We start from the raw sequence: 19,960 nt of genomic DNA on the forward strand, positions 1-19,960 counted from the left end.
GGTACCTGACTCTACCAAGTAAATAATACAACGTCCGTCGTAGGTGATATGGTGTCCGTGAGCCGTGAGGGTTAACACATTCACTATTGTGTTCCAACTAGATTGAATAGTTGTTGCACACCCTTGAGTGATGACATCTGGATTAGTCTGATATGTCTCACAGACTATCATTGGGAAGGGATATGGCAAAGCAGCTCTATCCAGTTTCTTTACAACTAACCTTCCCTTAAGGAATGTTGTCTGCAACCTTTGCAATCGGTCCAACCTCACCATTGGTAGATTGCTGGTCTCTGGTAATGAACCACTACAAGATGCCTAGATGTTCTCTTGAGTTTGGGTGGCTGTTTGTTGCTCGATTGTATGGACTGGTTGATCAACAGGTTTCTTCTTTTCTTGTGTACTTGTTAATCCTTATAGACACCCTATCACCTTCAATGGATGCCGTATTACTTATTTGAGTCATGGACTGGGCTTGTCTGTCCTATAGGTGTGTAGGTGATCGCCGATGAGAGGCGCACCACTTATCTTATTTTTACAATATTTTTACAAACGAACGACCACTGTGGGTGCGCATGTGTGAATGGATCAGAATTTTATAAAAAGTCCATTTTGACCTAAAATCCTCATTCCTTGAGCTGCATGCTAAGAAGTGCTCTTGCTCTACCTCTATCTCCTTCTCCTTCATGTGCTCGTGTGTGTGTGTGTGTGTGTGCGAGAGAGAGAGAGAGAGAGAGAGAGAGAGAGAGAGAGAGAGAGAGAGAGAGAGAGCATTGCGGCGGCATCGGTGATGGCAAGGTGATTGAGTGCAGCGGCGTCGGTGGCTCCTTCTTCTTCTCTAAGTTGTGTTAGATCTGTTAAGTGGCTGTAATGTGCAGGTTTTAGCATGATTTGTCAGCTCTGTTAAGTGCTGCAGTGTACATGTTTTGTTAGATCTGTTAAGTTCTATAATATGCAGGTGTTAGCATAACTATTAGTAGTTAGTGTAGATCTGTAATGTGCAGTAGACAGTGAGCAGGTTGAGTATTCTGTGAGTGTGCAGTTTGTTGTGTTAGGAAGTGTGTGTGGAATGCTAATTAGTGTTAATTAGTATTGTTAGATGTAGACAAGTTAGACAGAGGTGCTAGGGATAATTGTGTGTGTGTGTGTGTGTGTGTGTGAGCTCGGCGCCCACGTGTAGCATTATCCACAAAAAAGTTTTTTTCAAATATATATATATATATATATATATATATATATATATATACAGAAAATCTAAGACAAAAAAAAGTCTTATTTTTAACACTAGTTCTGTAATTGGACACTTAAGTGTCCTGAGACACTAAAGTGTCCTGTTTTTCTACCAAGGTTTGGCAATTTATTTATCAAGCTAGAAAGAAGTTTTTACACGTTGCTTCTGTCATAGATTGGTTATGAGGGAAAGAAAACATTGGATTTTTTTCCATATCAAAATACGATCTGTATGGAGAGAATTTTGGTAAGATCTAAGACATGAATTTTAGAAAAATTTCAAGTTGTTTTGCCAAAAAAATTATAAAATTATTATATCTTTTTTGTCAAGATGGCCTTTTTTATGTTTACAAAAGCCAAGTGTTGGCACTTAGTGTTACAAAAAAATGGAATGCACTTCAAAGATAAGTTTTCAAGTCACATGGAACCTATGCACATAATTTCATACTTGAGCACGTTCTGAATAAGAGCATAATTTTGGTCTTCCAAAGGTCCCCTCATGAAATTGATACTATTCTAGTGCAAATTGAAAACTACAAATGACTTCATATCTTTAAACCAAGAAACTACGTATTTTTTGGGCTCCCTAATTCAATTAAATCTCGTTGCTTGAACTCTATCTTGAATTTTTTATTGTGCAAAAACTCTTGAGAATCTTGAGTTCTCCATAATAACATTGAAACCAAGGTTTTAGCACCCCAATTGTGTATGTACCACGTACTTTGATACATTTAGTTGATCTACATGGAAAGTTTGATATTATTTGAGGTTTTGAATGCTTATGTCTCAAGAATAAAAATACAAAAGTTTTCTCTTATGCAGTTTTAAATATTTAAAATGATCCAATAATTATTGCATACCAAAGCCCTTCTACTTGCCACCTTGAGTGCTCAATGGAAAGGGCAAGCAATGTATCACTTTCTAAAACTCACAAATACATCAGAAACATATTTTGCTTTGTATACAACGATATGCTTGAAATGACCATATCAAACACCTGGAACTAGATAGAGGGCTTTATTGGAACAAGAACCGGTGTGTGTGTGCATGATGAAATTAGATAGAGGGCTTTATTGGAACAAGAACCGGTGAAACAAAGAAGGAAGAATTGGCATGACAGTAGGATCAAAGTCAGAGAGTTCCAACGAGGTGACTTAGTAGTGCTATACCAGTCCAAACTGGGACCAAGAAAGTTGAATCTGAAAATAGATTGTTTATGTCCTATGAGGTAGATTGGGTATTCTTGAACAAGACAGCGAGACTCAGAGATTTGTTGGGTCTACTATTTTCAAGAGTGACAATGGGGCTAGATTAAGTTATATTATTCCAGAGCAGAGGAGGCTCCAATTGAACCAGAACCAGAACAAGAATCACAACCTAAAGGGGAACTACTAGATTTGTTCTATGTTAGTTCAATTATGCAACAAGTCTAGGAGTCAGCACCAACACCAATTTTGGCATTTCAACAAGATTCAACAGTTCCAGTACCAATGTGAATTCCAATCATTCAATCAGTTTAGTTAGAGACCACCGAACCATTCATAGTGCTGGCAAGTTGCAAGTGGAAAAGGCAACAAATCCCGAACCAAATCTCACTAGTAATGATTAATAGGACAAGCCAATGCATGTTTGACACATCACAAGCAGAGATCAAGGGTGGGTAGCTAGTGGAGCATTCATGGCAAGGATAAGTATAACTATGTGATGGGTTCCCCCATCTATAGCTTACTTGCAGCCTCTCGCACCACTTTCTTCTCAACATGAAGAGCATGCTTCGGGTCCACAACAATCTACTTCTTCTTTTCGTAGCCAAACTCCTTCAACAATTACCATCCTTGACACACCTCACTACTCTTTCAACGACTCGTTTACGATGGAGACAACAAGTAAGTCATCTTCAACCCACACTTCTTTGTCTGAGTTGTGCATGGGCAAAAAATCAAAGTCATAGTGCATGCAATAAACCTTGGACAAGACGACTGCAAAGACATAGAGCATTAAGGAGTCTTTAGGTATGGTTCCACACAGCAAGATAACAAAGTATGTATTTCAAGAAAGGAAGCAGGTTTTGTTCAAAGTATGGTTAGAAGTCGTAGTGGAAGCTACAACACTTCCCTTTGATGGGAAAATCACACAGTAGGTACTTGCTTCATACAAGGCAAAGAAGAGTATTGTTATCATTAATGGTCGCACGCTTGAGTTGACCGTTGGTGAGTTGGAACATGTCTTCAAACTCCACAATGTGCAGAAAGCCACACCAACAATGGCTAAGGAAGTCAGCCAATTCTTGAAAGAAAACGACCAAGCTAGAAAGAAGCGTAAAAATGGTGCTCATGGTAATCTAGTAGCAACACTTGAACACATTGCAATGTACAGATTCATTGATGAGACCATCGGCTTGATAAATAACCCCATGAAAATTTGTTTGTGATGCTAATGGTCAAGGTCCTGAACCTAGAAGCCAATATAAACATCACATATTTTTTGTATAACAGTGTCATACAGTAGACTTCCAAGGCTTGGTATGTCTAGAAGTTTGTCTATGGGGCACACCTACCTGCTGTACATGTGGTGATTCAAGAAATTTGGGATAAAGTAGCTACTTCCAGAGCAACAAAATAGATTTAGACTCATTTGATGAGGAAATGGAAACTCAAAACCCAGCTAGCACTAATACCCCTACTGAGCAGAGTACTGTGCGCTTTGCTGCACGTGTTGAAGACAGGAAACTTGCCAGATACCATGTGCGAGCTACGAATGGCTGCAAGCACACAACTAGACAGTCCTAGCAAGCTCAAAGAGGCAATGGTGTGTCACTCATCGTTCAATGCTTTCCGTCGTGAAGGATCCCATGCCGTGAAGAAGAAGGAGCCGCCGCGCTCAACCACCTCACTATTTTCAATGCCGCCGCAATGCTCGATCACTCACTCTCTCTCTCTCTCTCTCTCTCTCTCAAGCATGCACACACACACACACACACACACACACACACACACACACACACACACACACACACACACACACACACACACACACACACACCCGTGAGCACATGAAGGAGAAGGAGATAGAGGTAGAGAAACAACACTTCTTAGCATGTACCTCAAAGAACGAGGATTTTAGGTCAAAATGGACCTTTTGTAAGATTGTGACCTATTCACATATAGGTTCCCACAGTGGTCAGTCATTTGCAAAAATACTGTAAAAATAAGATAAGTGGAGCACCTCTCATTGGCGATCACCTACACACCTATAGGACCTACAAGCCCGGTCCATGACTCAAATAAGTAATAAGATGTCCGTCAAGGTGATAGGGTGTCCGTAAGGGTTAGCATGCCCCCTTCCTGATGTAGATTCCGTCCTCGAAAGCTAGTGAGATGAAGTTTGTTCGTCGAGGTGGAAGAGCATCTGAGTTTGTAGTTTTGAGCTTTCTTCAAACACTGCAAAATCAACCAAAAATGGCACAATAATTGGATTCCATATATAATTAAAAAACATATGCAGTGAATAGGCACATAGATGGATTGGTAACAGAATATTACACAATTTTCCAACAGTGAACATTAAATTGTAATATAATCAAACGCATAAGCAGTTGTAAAGGTCAAAAAATAAACAAGTTTGGGGTTGCTAAGCTAACGGTGGAGAGGCACGAAAGGTCAACTATTAATACCACGGGCAAGCTTCTCAATTTTCTCTGGTCAATTAAGCTATTTAATCACGAGAGCAAAGTATTTCATCTTCGAGGGCTCACTAGAGGCTATACCTAGAAGACCTTCTAGTTAAGCTACGATAAAAGGAATTGCTTATGAAACCATCACCTGAATTATTCCCTTTGTTTGACCCCCCAAAGTGTTTTCACATTGATTCAATTTTTTATGTGTGTACTTATTTTGTATGCCTTGGGCTTTTTGCTTTCCAAAGAAAATCACCCACACTGGGAACCTCTAGGACTCTAGTACCATAGGCAATACATATGTGTGAAGTACCAAATTAAGATTTACATTCTTGGCACTTTTGTTTTTAGTTTGTTTGTTTTTCATTGCCTTTCAATCTTGTAGCTTTGGGGGGTCATATTGACACTCTTACCCTCCCGAGGCTCATCACAATAATAAACTCCCTTTATAATAGTTAAACTAAAGGTCAAGAGGGATTAAGCCCACTAGAAAGTACTAGTACATTGCATACAATGCTGCCTAAATCTAATTAAGAACCTAAAGTAACCATTGACAATTAGGAGGGCATTTCCCATGGTATTAAGAGAAGATCTCTAACGCCTATCTTGGTCAAACTAGCTTAGTCAGACTGCTTGATTCATAAACTTAGACAAGGGATTATGATAAAAAATTATGTTGAATCTAATGTTTTATATAACCAAATGTGTTGAATATTATGCTACCAATCACAGTTAAAGCAGACCAACATGGATGCTAAAAGAAACAAGAGGCAATGATGGACAAGAAACACCTGCTTGGGTTGATGATCGTACTCGATTCAAAGTGTGACTAGACAAAGATTCAAAAGCTCAACAACTACAATGCATTCTTGTACACACTAGAAAACACAAGGAATACCTCTAGGAGGCACATCAGTGAGAAGAGGAACCAACCTTTATTGAGCACAATCAAAACAACATAAGAACCCTAACCTAATTATTTGCACCCCCGTAGAGGGTCAAGGGAACAAGATAATGAATGGATGGGCAGATAGCCCTAAGTCTAAACCCCTATCCTTGTCATCATCAAGGAAAATAAATTCATCACCCGTGAGATCATACGTGCCATCCGTGTAATCATGTAAATCTTCCTCATCATTAGATGCACATATGTTCACTAAGAATGTCACTAGGCGTCTATAGTCATCTTGGTCAAAAGGGGCTTGTGCAATCGGAGAGACGCTCTCTATTAAGTAGGGATCAGTCGTGGTCAAGAGACGTATTAGCCATTCTAATTTCTCAAAATTCTCTCACACACTAGTGTATCTACCAAATCCCATTCACAGGCAAGCACCGGGCAGACAACGTGAAAGACTTGTGAAAAGTAAAGAGGGTACCTCTCACCCAAGGTAGGAGTGGATGACTCTAGAATACTAGCCATATCTATACAGACAAATAGATGATGGTTAGCGTGCAAATATTATAAGGGTCATATCAAAAGGTCATGTCCTTGTGCATAATGTGTTTTTATGATTTTGGGTCATGTAGTAGAATTTGTAGGTTTCCAGCTTTTTTTTTTTGGTGGCTCTTGCTATTTTTGTTTTCTTGAGGATAGGAATATTTATATACATTCCCTGAGATTGGGAGATCAAAAGGTCAAGGAGAAAGGTTAAGAGGGGAGCAAGTGAATGATGGATGTCAACAAACACTCCCCCGTTCCTTGGGTAGATCATACCTTTTGGAACGATGTCGTCACCTTTTGAAACCAATTGTTCCAAGTTGTAATGGGTGAAGACTTTGATCAATAGTTTTTCATTTTCCTAGGTGTTTCATCTAGTTGTAAGGGTGGTAAGGTACTCTCCCATGATTTTACTTGCAACGTTGTTGTAGGTGATGAACTTACAACGGGAGGTGAAAATTCTTTCTTGTTTGTATGGATATTTACAATGGTAGGTGGAGGTTGTGAAGAAGCTTGTAATTCCATATATGAACTACATCAAGAGGTGGAAGCTTCATTTGTTTTTTCTATGTTTGAGCCAAGTAAAACAAGTTGTTCTCGCTTGGGTACCCAAACTAGCTCCAGATGAGGTGTATAGTGTTCTGCGATCTTTCCTTTCCCACGATCTTCAATCGGCTTTACCGTTATAGGATTTGACTCACATGGGTCTATAGGTGATAGGTTAGAATACAATTTAGGTTTTGGCACCCAGATTTGATCATTTCCTTCATAGTAGCCTTGGGCTTCTTAGGAATCCAATGCAACATTTTCTTAAATTTCTTGGAGTGAGTGGTGCATCTCTTACAAGGCTTCTGTTTTTTAGAGTCAGAAATGGTCACTAAAGAAGCTTTAGGGACCCATGTGTATGTTTTATTTGTTATATTATGATGAGTCTTGGGTGTCTCATGGTTTGACAGAAGTTGAAGCTCTAGAGAGTTGGGTTATAGGTACAGATGGTTCAAATCTTAGGCATGAAATGTTTTGGGTTGTATTTCCTCAGGAGCTGATATCGCAGGGACTATCGCTTAAGTGGTTGGGCTAAGAGTTGGTTTCTATGTTGTGACACTCCCAGTCCCCCAATCAATAGTGCATTTGGTCGCTATCATCCACCCGTGTCCTAGGTTTAATTGCCTTCCATAGTTCCAATAGGCATGACCAAAAATTCTTGAGCTATGACCCCGTTGTCATAACTGACATAAGTGTGCCAGGCTCCAAAAACTGTAGTTTTTTTCTTGTTGATACCCTTGACTTTGATAGTACTCTTAGCTAGAGATAGCTTTCTTAACTGACATCACACTCCATATGATAGCAAATTATATTTCGCACCTCTGTCCAATAAGACGTTATATAGCACTTTTCCATAGGTGCTATTTAACTCAATAGGGTATCGTAGAGGTGTGTCAGAGTCCAACCAATCATCCTCTGTTTCAACGTGAAATGCATGTGTAACTTCAAGGTTGGCCTCTAGTTGGCATCTAATACGTTGATGTTGCTCCTTAGCCTCAACTTGAGTTTGTATCTTTTTCAATTTTGCTTGTGCCTTGGTTGCCTTTTTTCTAATGGATGGCACGTAGATCCTCTTGGCGTACAGGATCAAAGTATCTTTTAAATTTACTCCCATTGAGGAATCCAATGGTTTCAACTCCATCAAGAGTTTCCACACGAATGGTACCTTTTGGGGTGATTTCATATACTCTATATGGTCCTTTTCCGGCATATTTCAACTTTTTCTTCTTGTTATGCACTCCATACATAAGGACTTTATCCCCAACCTTGATATCTTTGTTCTTTAGATGACGGTCAAACCATTTCTTTCTTCCATCTTTCTCCACAAGTGCATTTTGCATAGCCAATTGCCTTTCTTCGTCTAACCTCTCAAGAATATATAAATGCTCAACTAAAGAATTACCATCCCAATCTTCTTGTGAAGCTACCCGCAGACTAGGAATTACAAACTCCCATGGCATAACTCCTTCTTGGTCAGATACCATTTTGAATGCTGTACAATTAATAGCCACTTTGTAAGCAGTATGATAAGCCCATAGAGCTGATGTCAGCTTCCAATCCGGATCTGTGCAATGAGCTTTCACTGTTTTTGTCAAGGTAGAAATTAAGGTCTTGTTAGTGCTCTTAGCTTGGCCATTTTCTTGTAGATAATAAGGCGTGGACTTATGGTGGGCTATCATGAAGTTTGTCATGAGTTCTTTTATCACTCCATTCATAAAATGAGTACCATTGTCACTCACAATCTCAAAGGGACAACCAAATCTTGTAATAATGTTCTCAAAGAGAAACTTAGCAGTTGACCTTGCATCAGCCTTGGCTTCCACCCACTTTGTCACATAGTCAGCAACAATAATATAGAGAGATTGAGTGTTACGAGCTGTCAGACTAATGGGGCCTATAAAGTCTAAACCCCATTTTTGAAATGGTCGAGTCACATTAATAGGATGTAAGGGCATCTTATCCTTTCATTGTGTGATCTTGTAACATTGGCATTCATCACACCCTTTTGCAAAAAGTGATGCATCCTTGAATAAGGTAGGCCAACAATAGCCTGATTGCAACACCTTTCTAGCAATTAGTTCCCCTGAAAAATTTCCTCCGGCTATATCCATGTGGGCTTCTTGCAGTATGTATAAATACTCATCCTCACGAGCACAATGTTTAAGAATATCGTCCTTCCCTACCTTCTTGTAGAGAGTTCCTACAATTAGAGAATAAGGTTCACATTCCTTTAACACTTCTCAAGCTATACCTTTACGAAGCTCTTCGGGTGGAAAATCGTTAACTAAAAAGTCACTATAACATATGCGCGGTATTATCGCTCACATTACCGCAAAAAAATAAACAAACTTGAAATATAAAAATTCCCGTATGTGGAAAATACTGCAGCAAAGTTTGCGGTAATGGTCTAGCGGTAACTTCTGCGGTAATGGCTGCGGCAATATTTCCGCGAACATTACCGCGCCTTTTGCTGCACAGATACCCGCAAACATTACCGCGACAGAGTTATCGCGAGCATTACCGCGACGGGATTTATTATAAAAAACCAGATGACCGTTTGGATTGTCCTTTGCAGGACCATCCAAAAGGTCATCTATTTTTTTATTTATTTTAGTTATTTTATAAAATTATTATTAATTATAACAAAATATCACAATTGGACAATACATTGAGCCAAAAAAAGATTGATAATTTCATTTAGATAAGTGGAATTACAATTGGGGGAGGTATTGAGCCAAAAATGATAGGTATTGCATTTACATAAAGGGCAAAAAAAGCCTGCGTGTACAAAATAGAGTATGGTCATGTGGGATAGGGCAAACGGGGCCCGCGTATACAAAATAGAGGATGCTCATGGGGGAGTTGGCGGCATTTCACGTGGAACTCCTTGACTCTGCAAAACCATAAAAAAGAAACAATTAACACTTTGTTATTTAATATTTGATATAAAATCAACAATTTGATTATTTAGATAAGATTAAACTTACATGTTGCAGACTTCTGCACGCATTTTCGAACTCCTCTCGAGAGATCATTTGATTTTCAAACAACCAACACCAAGTTTGATACTCAGTATGGTTCTCTCTATATCTCTGCACATCTCTGGTCGAGCGACTCATGGTAATGTTATACTGACAAAAAATAGCAACCAATTAATTAAATGAAAAACATTAGATTTTTTACAATAAAACTAATATTTTTACTTACATATTTGTCTTTCCAAGCCGTTTTTCCTCCCGAACCATAATGCGTAGGAGTCTGATGGGATCTGGCCTCAACTTGACACGTATACATCCTCGCACCCATTGCCCTTTCGTCCTCTTTCTCGCCCATAGCGGTCTCCCACTCCACATCATGGACATTTCCTGGCCGATAGCTATGCTCTGGAGACTCCATTGTCTTCTTTGCCGCTCTCCTCACACTAGATTTTTTGTTCTTCAGAAATGTTTTGACATGCTCTTGCAACCATTTCCTTGAGAATTGTTGCCCCTCAGGGTTGGGGAAACGCATGTGCATGGTTGTCTCTATATATGTGAGGTTGTAGGGATCTTGCTGATCAAATTTGAGAAAATAATTGATATATGTGGAGTGGATTAATTGGTTGACGTGTGTGCGGAATCTCCTGCCCTGCGCTGTCCCAAGATCCACCATACCTCCTCTATAAACCTGGTAGTATAACCCGCGAGCATTTGGTGAAGGCATGTCATGGTCCTCATCTTCTGCTAGAGCAAGGAGCGGTGAATGTGGAGGAGAATCTGTAGTACTTCCCCCCCCCCCCTCCAAAACAACAACTAGCTCCGCTCCCTCGTCGAGATCGACTGGCGCTAGCGCGCGAGCTGCCCTGACGCTGACTGCCAGAAGAGCGCCGACGTGAATCTGGGGTAGAAGGTGGGATAGGTGGACCGATTGTGCGATCACTTGGACGGTCATTGGGGCCTAATACGTCACCTACGACTTAATCATGGAGGTATGTTTCTGTTTTTGTGTTGATTGTTGTTTAATTTAACATAATTAGTGTGTGTTTTAGTGTTGGCTTGTTTAATTGGCTTGTGCACACACTAATTAGTGTGTGTTAACATACACTAATTAGTATGTGCATTGGCTTGTTTAATTGGCTTGTGCACACACTAGTTAGTGTGTGTTAACATACACTAATTAGTATGTGCATTGGCTTGTGCACACACTAATTAGTGTGTTTTAACATAAACTAATTAGTGTGTGCATTGAATTGTGCACACACTAATTAGTGTGTGTTAACATACACTAATTAGTGCGTGCACACACTAATTAGTGTGTGCATTGCCTTGTGTAATTGGCTTGTGCACAAACTAATTAGTGTGTGTTAACATACACTAATTAGTGTGTGCATTGGCTTGTGTAATTGGCTTGTGCACACACTAATTAGTGTGTTTTAACATACACTAATTAGTGTGTGCATTAGATTGTGCACACACTAATTAGTGTGTGTTAACATACAGTAATTAGTGTGTGCATTAGTGTGTGCACACACTAATTAGTGTGTGCATTGGCTTGTGTAATTGGACTATGCATTGGCCAATTCCATTGGTCAATGCACACACTAATCACACACTAAATAGTGTGTGTATTGACCAATCCAATTGGCTTGTACACACACTAATCACACACTAAATAATGTGTGTATTGGCCAATCCAATTGACCAATGCATACACTAATCCCAAACTAATGCACACATTAATTAGTGTGTGAATTGGCCAATCCCATTGACCAATGCACACACTAATCACACACTAATTAGTGTGTACATTGACCAATCACATTGGCCAATGCACACACTAATCACACACAAATTAGTATGTGTTAATGAGCACTAATTAGTGTGTGAATTGGCCAATCCCATTGACCAATGCACACACTAATCACACACTAGTTAGTGTGTACATTGATCAATCACATTGGCCAATGCACACACTAATCACACATAAATTAGTGTGTGTTAATGAGCACTAATTAGTGTGTGAATTGGCCAATCCCATTGACCAATGCACACACTAATCACACACTAGTTAGTGTGTACATTGACCAATCACATTGGCCAATGCACACACTAATCACACACAATTAGTGTGTGAATTGGCCAATCCCATTGACCAATGCACACACTAATCACACACTAGTTAGTGTGTACATTGACCAATCACATTGGCCAATGCACACACTAATAACACACTAATTAGTGTGTGCATTGGTCAATGTGATTGGTCAATGCACACACTAATTAGTGGGCCAATGCACACACTAATAACACACTAATTAGTGTGTGCAGTGACCAATCACATTGGCCAATGCACACACTAATAACACACTAATTAGTGTGTGCATTGACCAATCACATTGGCCAATGCACACACTAATCACACACTAATTAATGTGTGTTAACACACACTAATTAGTGTGTGCATGGCCAATCCCAAATTTAACATATTAGGTTATGCAAGTAATAAATTTAACAAATTTGACAAATCTAACAATTTTAGATTTTGCAAGTAACTAATAATTAACAAATTTAAGTTTTGGTGTGTCTTTACTTACACTAATTAGTGTGTGCATTAGAATAATGCACACACTAATTAGTGTGTGTAAAGAACACATGCACTAATTAGTGTGTGTAATTAGTGTGTAAAGAACGTACACGTGCACTAATTAGTGTGTGTAATTAGTGTGTGTGTATGCATGTGTGTGCATGCGTGTGTATGAGTGTATGCATGTGTGTATGTGTGTGTGTGTATGCATGTGTGTGTATGCGTGTGAAAAACTCAAAAAACATAACAACAGAACTTACATGGAATTGAAGCGCTTGTTGGGAGAGGGTAGGAGAGTGGAAGAGTAGAGATGGTGGAGAGTAGAAGAGTAGAGATGGAGGAAGAGCTCAAGGTTGCGAGGTTCGCGCTCTCGGCTTCTGTGGAGAAGACGATGAAATTCGAATTTCAGGGCTTTGATCTTCGCAGGGCACGCGGGTGCCCCTATTTATAAAAAAATTTGAAATTTGATTTTTCGCTCCTATTACCGCGAGTATTACCGCGTGGATTACCGCAATCATTACCGCGTCTATTACCGCGGCGCAAATTCGGGCCATATAAACAGATGGCCACGTTCTGACATTACTACTATTGATCCTCAAAATCTATTGGTACTATGTTTTTTATAAAATATATATAAAATGAAAGTATTCATAGGACTTTGAAAATGATATTTTTACCTAAAAGTTTAATTTTTACTTTTTACTGATATTTTATTAACATTATTTGGTAATTTGATTTTAATTAGTGTATGTAATTTATTAATGTAGGTTGCTTGGGATGATTTTGGCCCGTCCACTGAACCGGGTAGATCACGGTGGTTGGCCGAGCGATTACCATGCCCATGCGTGCGGTGCAAATGCGCCATTGCTCGACTTCGACGGATATGCTTGAGCCATGTAGAAGATTATGGACTATGGGACGATCCTCACAAGCGTGCACGGATGGAAACAAACGATCCGCGAATTGTAGCCGCTATTGACGTCACCCCTCATTGGCGTGTGGTTGGTGGAGGAGGGGAAAGGAGGGTGGAAGAGCGCATGCGCCAAGAATCCATTAGAGACGGAGGAAGCACATCAAATCAGCCAAGTACTGCTGCTCCCTCTTATCCGAGTGACCACATCCCATCTCCTTACGTGGATGCAGAAGATGACCATTTGCATAGAATGGTTGAGGATCTCTTTGCACGAGAGGAGGAGCATGAACCAAAGTGTGCATGCGAAGAAGCTTCCGAGAGAACGAGGAGTGAGCTACTCGAGTCGGCACACACCGCACTATATGATAGATGCTCTTACTCCATTTTAAGGGCATCTCTCGAAGACCTTAACCTTCAGGCGATGTTTGGATGGAGCAACGCTAGTGTCGACGCACTTTTGAGGTATGTATACAGATTGTGAAGGATGCTTGTGGAGTGCATAAATTAGCTTCTAATGTACTTTCTTCTTGTGATAGATTGCTAGGAAAAATGCTGCCAGCTGGCAATCACATGCCAGAGAACAGACGAAAAGCCCGCGAAGTGGTGACTGCATTAGGGATGGATTATGATCGCATTCATGGTTGCATGAACGATTGTGTGCTCTTTCGTAATGAGCATGCCGATTGTGACACATGTCCATCGTGCGGGGAGCCTAGGTTCAAAGAAGGAATGCAGAGCAATAGAATTCTACGTAAAGTTTTGAGGCATTTTCCACTCATCCCTCGCATCCAACACATGTTTAGATCGAAGGGTACGAGCGAGCTTTTGAGTTGGCATGCAAAAAATCGCTCCACAGATGGTATTATGAGAGTGCCAGCTGACTCACCAGCATGGAAGCACATAGAGGACACATGGCCAGAGTTCAGGGATGAGCCTCGCTACTTGAGGATTGGGTTAGCTAGTGATGGAGTGAATCCATTTGGGCATAGCTCTACTCCATGGAGCACTTGGCCGGTGGTTGTTGTAAACTACAATATTCCGCCTTGGGAGGCAACAAAAAAGGGAAACATTTTACTATCACTTCTCATTCAAGGAAAGCACAAGGTAAAAAACATGGATGTATATCTGCATCCTCTTATTGATGAGCTTCAAGAACTATAGAGAGGCATAGATGTCATTGACATTTCACGGCCACCACGAGACCGCAAAGCCGTCATCAAGTGCATCCTCATGTGGACCATGCATGATTACCCAGGATTTGGAGAGGTATCTGGTAAGTATGCACATGTTAATTGTACTCTTTGCTTTAGGTTTATCGTCTCATGTGTAACGTTTGTTTACCTCTTGGCAGGATTGGCAACATCTGGACATAGTGCGTGTCCCACTTGTGGCCCTTCCCTTGTGACAGAGAGACCTCCTCTTCTTGGGAAGGTGATCTATCCCAACAACCATCGCTTCCTACCTCCTTCACATCGTAGATATGCTCCTCCTATCAATGGAGTGCAGCCGTTCCATTGGAACATGGCTGATTGGGCGAAGCATTGGGAGGAGCATCATGGTACCTCACCGCCTCCCAATGGGTTGCCAAAGGGTATGTCGAGGTACTCAATCTTCATGTCGCTCCCCTATCGGGCTTCGTTGAAAATTCAGCACTTATTGGACCCTATGCATGTATTCAAAAATGTTGGGCAAGCTATATGGGATCACATAATTGGCAAGAAGGATTCATTGGGTGCTAGGGAAGATTTAAGAGCCATTAGACGTCTCCCCCCTTCAGCCATGCCCCGCATGGGGGAGCGGGGAAAGATGATTCTCCCAAAAGCACCGTGGATAATGGAAAAGGCAGACCAAGAGCGGACAAAGCAAGTTATTGCATCCATCAGAACTCCAACGGGATATATGCGGTCACTCAAAGGTGCTTTCACAAAAACCAAAAAGGGTGGCTCCACTCAATTGTATGGATTGAAATCCTATGATTGGCATAAAATCCTTCAGGTAAGAGTAGAACAGTTTGTGGTGTCTATGTGTCCTTATATATAGGTTGACATTCACTAAGATGTTTTATTGCTTGTAGTTTGTACTTCCCATAACTATTAGTGGTTATGGGGACACTAAGGTGAAGGCTGCAATATTCAAAGTGGGTGAGATTGTGAGGTAATGGGTTTTTTTCAAGTACTATATCATGTTGTGCATGCATGAACTTTGGAATTTTTTTTCATCTACTATATAACGTTTTGCCTTGTAGATTTGTGAGCTCCAAGGAGATAGAAGAAGAAGCCATTCCAGTGCCCATCAGCTTGCAGTAGAGGCAGTGTGTGCTATTGAGGATGCATTCCCACGTACAATCCTTGTTAGCCAAATACACCTATTGCTTCACCTTGTTGAGGAGATTGCCATTTGTGGGGTGGTTCACTCTAGATGGATGTTCTTCTTGGAGAGATTCTTGAAGACTTTAAAGGATTTTGTTAGATTGAGGTCACAACCGGAGGTATGCTAAATACAATATAGATAGCATTTATACGCTATGGAGTTACCAATAAAAATATGTGGTTTTAATGTTTTCAGGCGAGCATGGCAGAAGGTTGGGTGGTGCAAGAGGCATTTGTGTATGTCTCACAGTATCTCATCACAGTGGATCCATCATTGCCTCGTCTGTGGAGTGAAGAAGAGGATCCTAGGAAGCACTCAACCATTCCCAGTGGAAAAGGCTCACTCTTGGTCATGGATAGAGAGTTTCATGCCATAGCCAACAACTACTCTTTACTCAATGCCACTATCATGACCAAATGGGTCAATATGTACTTGGAAGCCCGCGCAGCTAGAGAAAGGAATAGAGATGCATGGAAGAGGTCCCATGGAGGTAGACGTGCACCTCCTTTTCCAAAAGAGCTTGCAAAAGATCCTGACTTGATTCAAGTAGAGTGGATCCATAATGCCATGACCAATGCTAAAGCACAAGGAGAACAAATAAGTCATAAAGAATGGGAGTATGCGCGAGGATGCTTGTGCAAGGTGAGTGTGTATATGTTATGTATGCATGTATGCAAATCACTTAATGAAATGCGATGTAACCTCTTATGCATTGTGATTGTAGGGTCTCATTTTCAACTCCATTTGGTCCGAAGGCCGACATTTTCGCACCCGCAAGATAGATGAGCGTCGGACCACTAATGATTGTGGCGTGATGGGAAACTTTGACACAACAACAGATGAGGTCAGATATTGTGGTACTATAGAGAGAATGATCAAAGTGGATTTGAGGTCTTTTCACAAATTCCTCTTTGAGTGTCGATGGTTTGCGGGTGAGGTCAAAAGACATGAAAATGGGCTCATTATGGTGGATTCCACCTAATTCCATCCGGGAAAAACTGACAAATTAGTGTATCCTAGTAGTTGCGAGCAGGTAATTTAGGCTATGTGCAATTAACTTAAATTAAAAATTTAAGTTATGTATATCAGCTTATTCTTAGTGTGTGACGTACAGGTCTTTTATGTGCCATGTATATTTGAAAGAAGACTTTGGTATGTCATTCCAGTCACGCCGCGGGGTAGATATATCTTTGCAGAGACGGACATTGAGCCAGTAATTGATCCCATCATACCATCACCACAAGATGCCGAGGAAGATGTAGTAGAAGTTGAAGAAGGTCAGCCAAGCCTTGCAAATAGTCATCTTGAGGAGGAGGAAGAGGGAGAAAGCGATGATGATTCTACAGGAGGTGATGGAGAGGAGGAAGAACCTCTAAATTTGTTTATTGATTTGAATACTATGGGTCTAAATATGGATCCTAGTGCTTGTAGAGATCTTATACAAGATGAGAATTAATAAAACTCTCCATTCTTTCACTTGGTGTAGTATACGATTAATTTGCAAATGTTTCGTTATGTGCTTATGAATAGTATTTGTAATGGTTTTGTTGTGAGTTCAATGATTTATGTATAGAATTTTTAGAGTGAAAGAGAGATTAAGTGAAGTGAGCAAGCATTCTGGAGAGTGTAGGTGTTGTATTGGATTTAAATTGAAACCCACGGGAGAGGGAGGGAGAAGGGAGTCCAGCCTGTCTTAGCGGTAATGTGAGCGGCAATAATCACGGAAATTTACGCGGTAATATTTGCGGTAAAGTGCCTCTTCAACATCAAAAGGATTCTCTCTCCTCATTTTGAATTCCTCTCTCTTGTTTTGCGGTAATGGCCCGCGGTAAACACCACGATCTCTCATAGTGAGTTCAAATGTTCTCACTCCATTCAGGCATGGTCTCTACTAGGAACAGGGAAGTATCGGTCAATTCACGATCGGTTCTAGTAGGGGCTTCACCATTGGGTATGCAAGACAAATGATCCGCCATGACATGTTTTTTGTCGGGTCTCACCACAACAATAAAATCAAACTCAAGAAGAATTAACAACCATCGTGTAATAGGCTTCCCGTGGAACAAGGTTTATTTACTAGATACAACAATGCTTGATGATCAATGTAGAAAACAAACTTGTTGGCAAGAAGGTAGTAGCAAAATTTCTTCACTACGTAAATTTCTTGTTATAAAAGCAATTTTAGCTTGGTCCTCTAGTGCAATTGTGATTTGATTGTATCCAAAGTACCCATCTAAAAAGCTATAAGCTTCCTTCCCTCTATGACTCTTTGAAGCACATGTTGTAAATATGGAAAGGGGTAATGGTCCCTCCTAGTGGCGGCATTGACCTTCTTGAGATCCACGCACACTCTGAGTTTCCCATTATTTTTTGGCACAATAACTATTGGAGACACCCATTCTAAGTGATCAATAGGGTATATGAATCCACATCTAACAAGATTTTTAATCTCTTCTTGAAAAATCTTTGCATACTTAGGATTCATTGGGTAGGGTCGTTGCTGGACTGATTTAGCGATGCTATTCATGGAGATTGTGTGTTGCACCACGAAAAGTGGAACACCTTTCATATTATGATATGTCCAAGCAAATATATCCTTGAATTCCTTGAGAAGTTGCTTGAGTACATATTCCTCAGTCTCTGTCAGATCTTGGGCAAAAAAAAAGGTTTGGACTCCTCACCTAGGTTTGCTAATTCTTTTTCCTTAACTGTTGTTGGACCATTATAGACTCCATTAATTCCATCGATAGGTGTTCTCTGGGCCTTTGTATACACAACCTTACGTTCCTCCATGGTGTAGGATTTGAAATGCTCAAGTGCAGGATGTAAGTCTGTGAGGTCTTGTTGTTTTGTGGACCGTGATTTCTCTTCTGCTTCCTTTTATTGTTGAGCTAACTCTCGATTTTGTCGTCTCCTTATAATACAGCTCAACTTTGGCTTCTCTGTAGCTTCTAGCTGTGCGATGTCAATTGGTTGTGGACTGCACCACACGACACTTTGAAGGTATTCTCCCCAATTATCTACCAAATTTCGATGAGCATCAGATGCCCCAGATAATTAAGCCATTTTACGATTGATTCCTTTTTATTTATTCTAGCACGCATATTTGCTCGATATCGTCGCCTCTTATATCTCTTACTGTTCTTGTTTAATTTTGGATTATGACCGATTTCCATTGAAGAGTCACTAGATAAATTGCTACTCATGTCTTCTCCTCTCCCGGATAGATTGTCATCTAGGGTACCATTGTGCCCTGAATGGTTTGTCTCCACATTTGCACCAAGATTTAACTCAGATTCTTCATCCTCAGAGTCAATTTCAATTGATGATTATGACTCTGAATCGTGTGGGCTACAGTCTTTTGAGACGCTACTAGTTCCAATGTCAATCAAGCCTTCATCTAGTAGGTCATTAGAAGCATTATGCATTGTTAATATCATATTTAAAGGTACGAGTGGTGGCATTTCATCCCCCTCAGGTGTTACCCAGGTCGTCCCCCTATTTCCCCAAGTGTCTATGGTTGTTGCTAGGTTGACCCAATCCACATTGTCAGACTCAGTCATCCCAGGTAGAACATCCATATAAGGGGAATCTTCCCCAACATCAGTGTCCTTTTTACGCGTGTAACAATATTGCAATGGGACCGAGTGAATTGCGGTGTCAGATCTATGATCAATTATAAATATGTTTCCTAGAGGATGTTCTCAACCAGTTTCAAGATCAACTCGAATAACAAAGTCTTGAAACTGCAAGTAGACATGGTTTTTAGACCAGTCATGCACCATTTCTGCTTCCATGAAAGAACGTTGGTACAGCCAAACTGTGTCGATCTATGGAAGTGTAGGAAGTTGAGGCATGGCAGTTTACAAGCAAATGATAAAGACCTTGAGTAGATATCTGATAGAGCCGGGAGCCAAGTACACCGAGTTGGAGCAGTCGCTAGTCAAAACTGCAAGTGTTTTTTTGCTATCACAGGTGGCAGGAACATATGCTTATATGACAAGGTTGGGAACGAGGCAAGGGGTGCTGGATGCAGGTGCCATGAAGTTTATGCTATGGGATTTTGATCGAGATGTCTGCAGGAGACTCTAATTGCCAAGATGTGTATGCAAGGTGTGACATTTGTCAGGTCAAAGATGATTTTCAAGGCTCAGCTAGATCGGGTTTTTTTATAAGCTTGAAGGACGAAGTCTAGCAAATTTTCAATTGGAAGCCATGACACCTCAAG

The sequence above is a fragment of the Adiantum capillus-veneris genome, chromosome 13 (genome assembly GCF_014529385.1).
Source record: "Adiantum capillus-veneris isolate H3 chromosome 13, ASM1452938v2, whole genome shotgun sequence".
NCBI lineage: Eukaryota > Viridiplantae > Streptophyta > Polypodiopsida > Polypodiales > Pteridaceae > Adiantum > Adiantum capillus-veneris.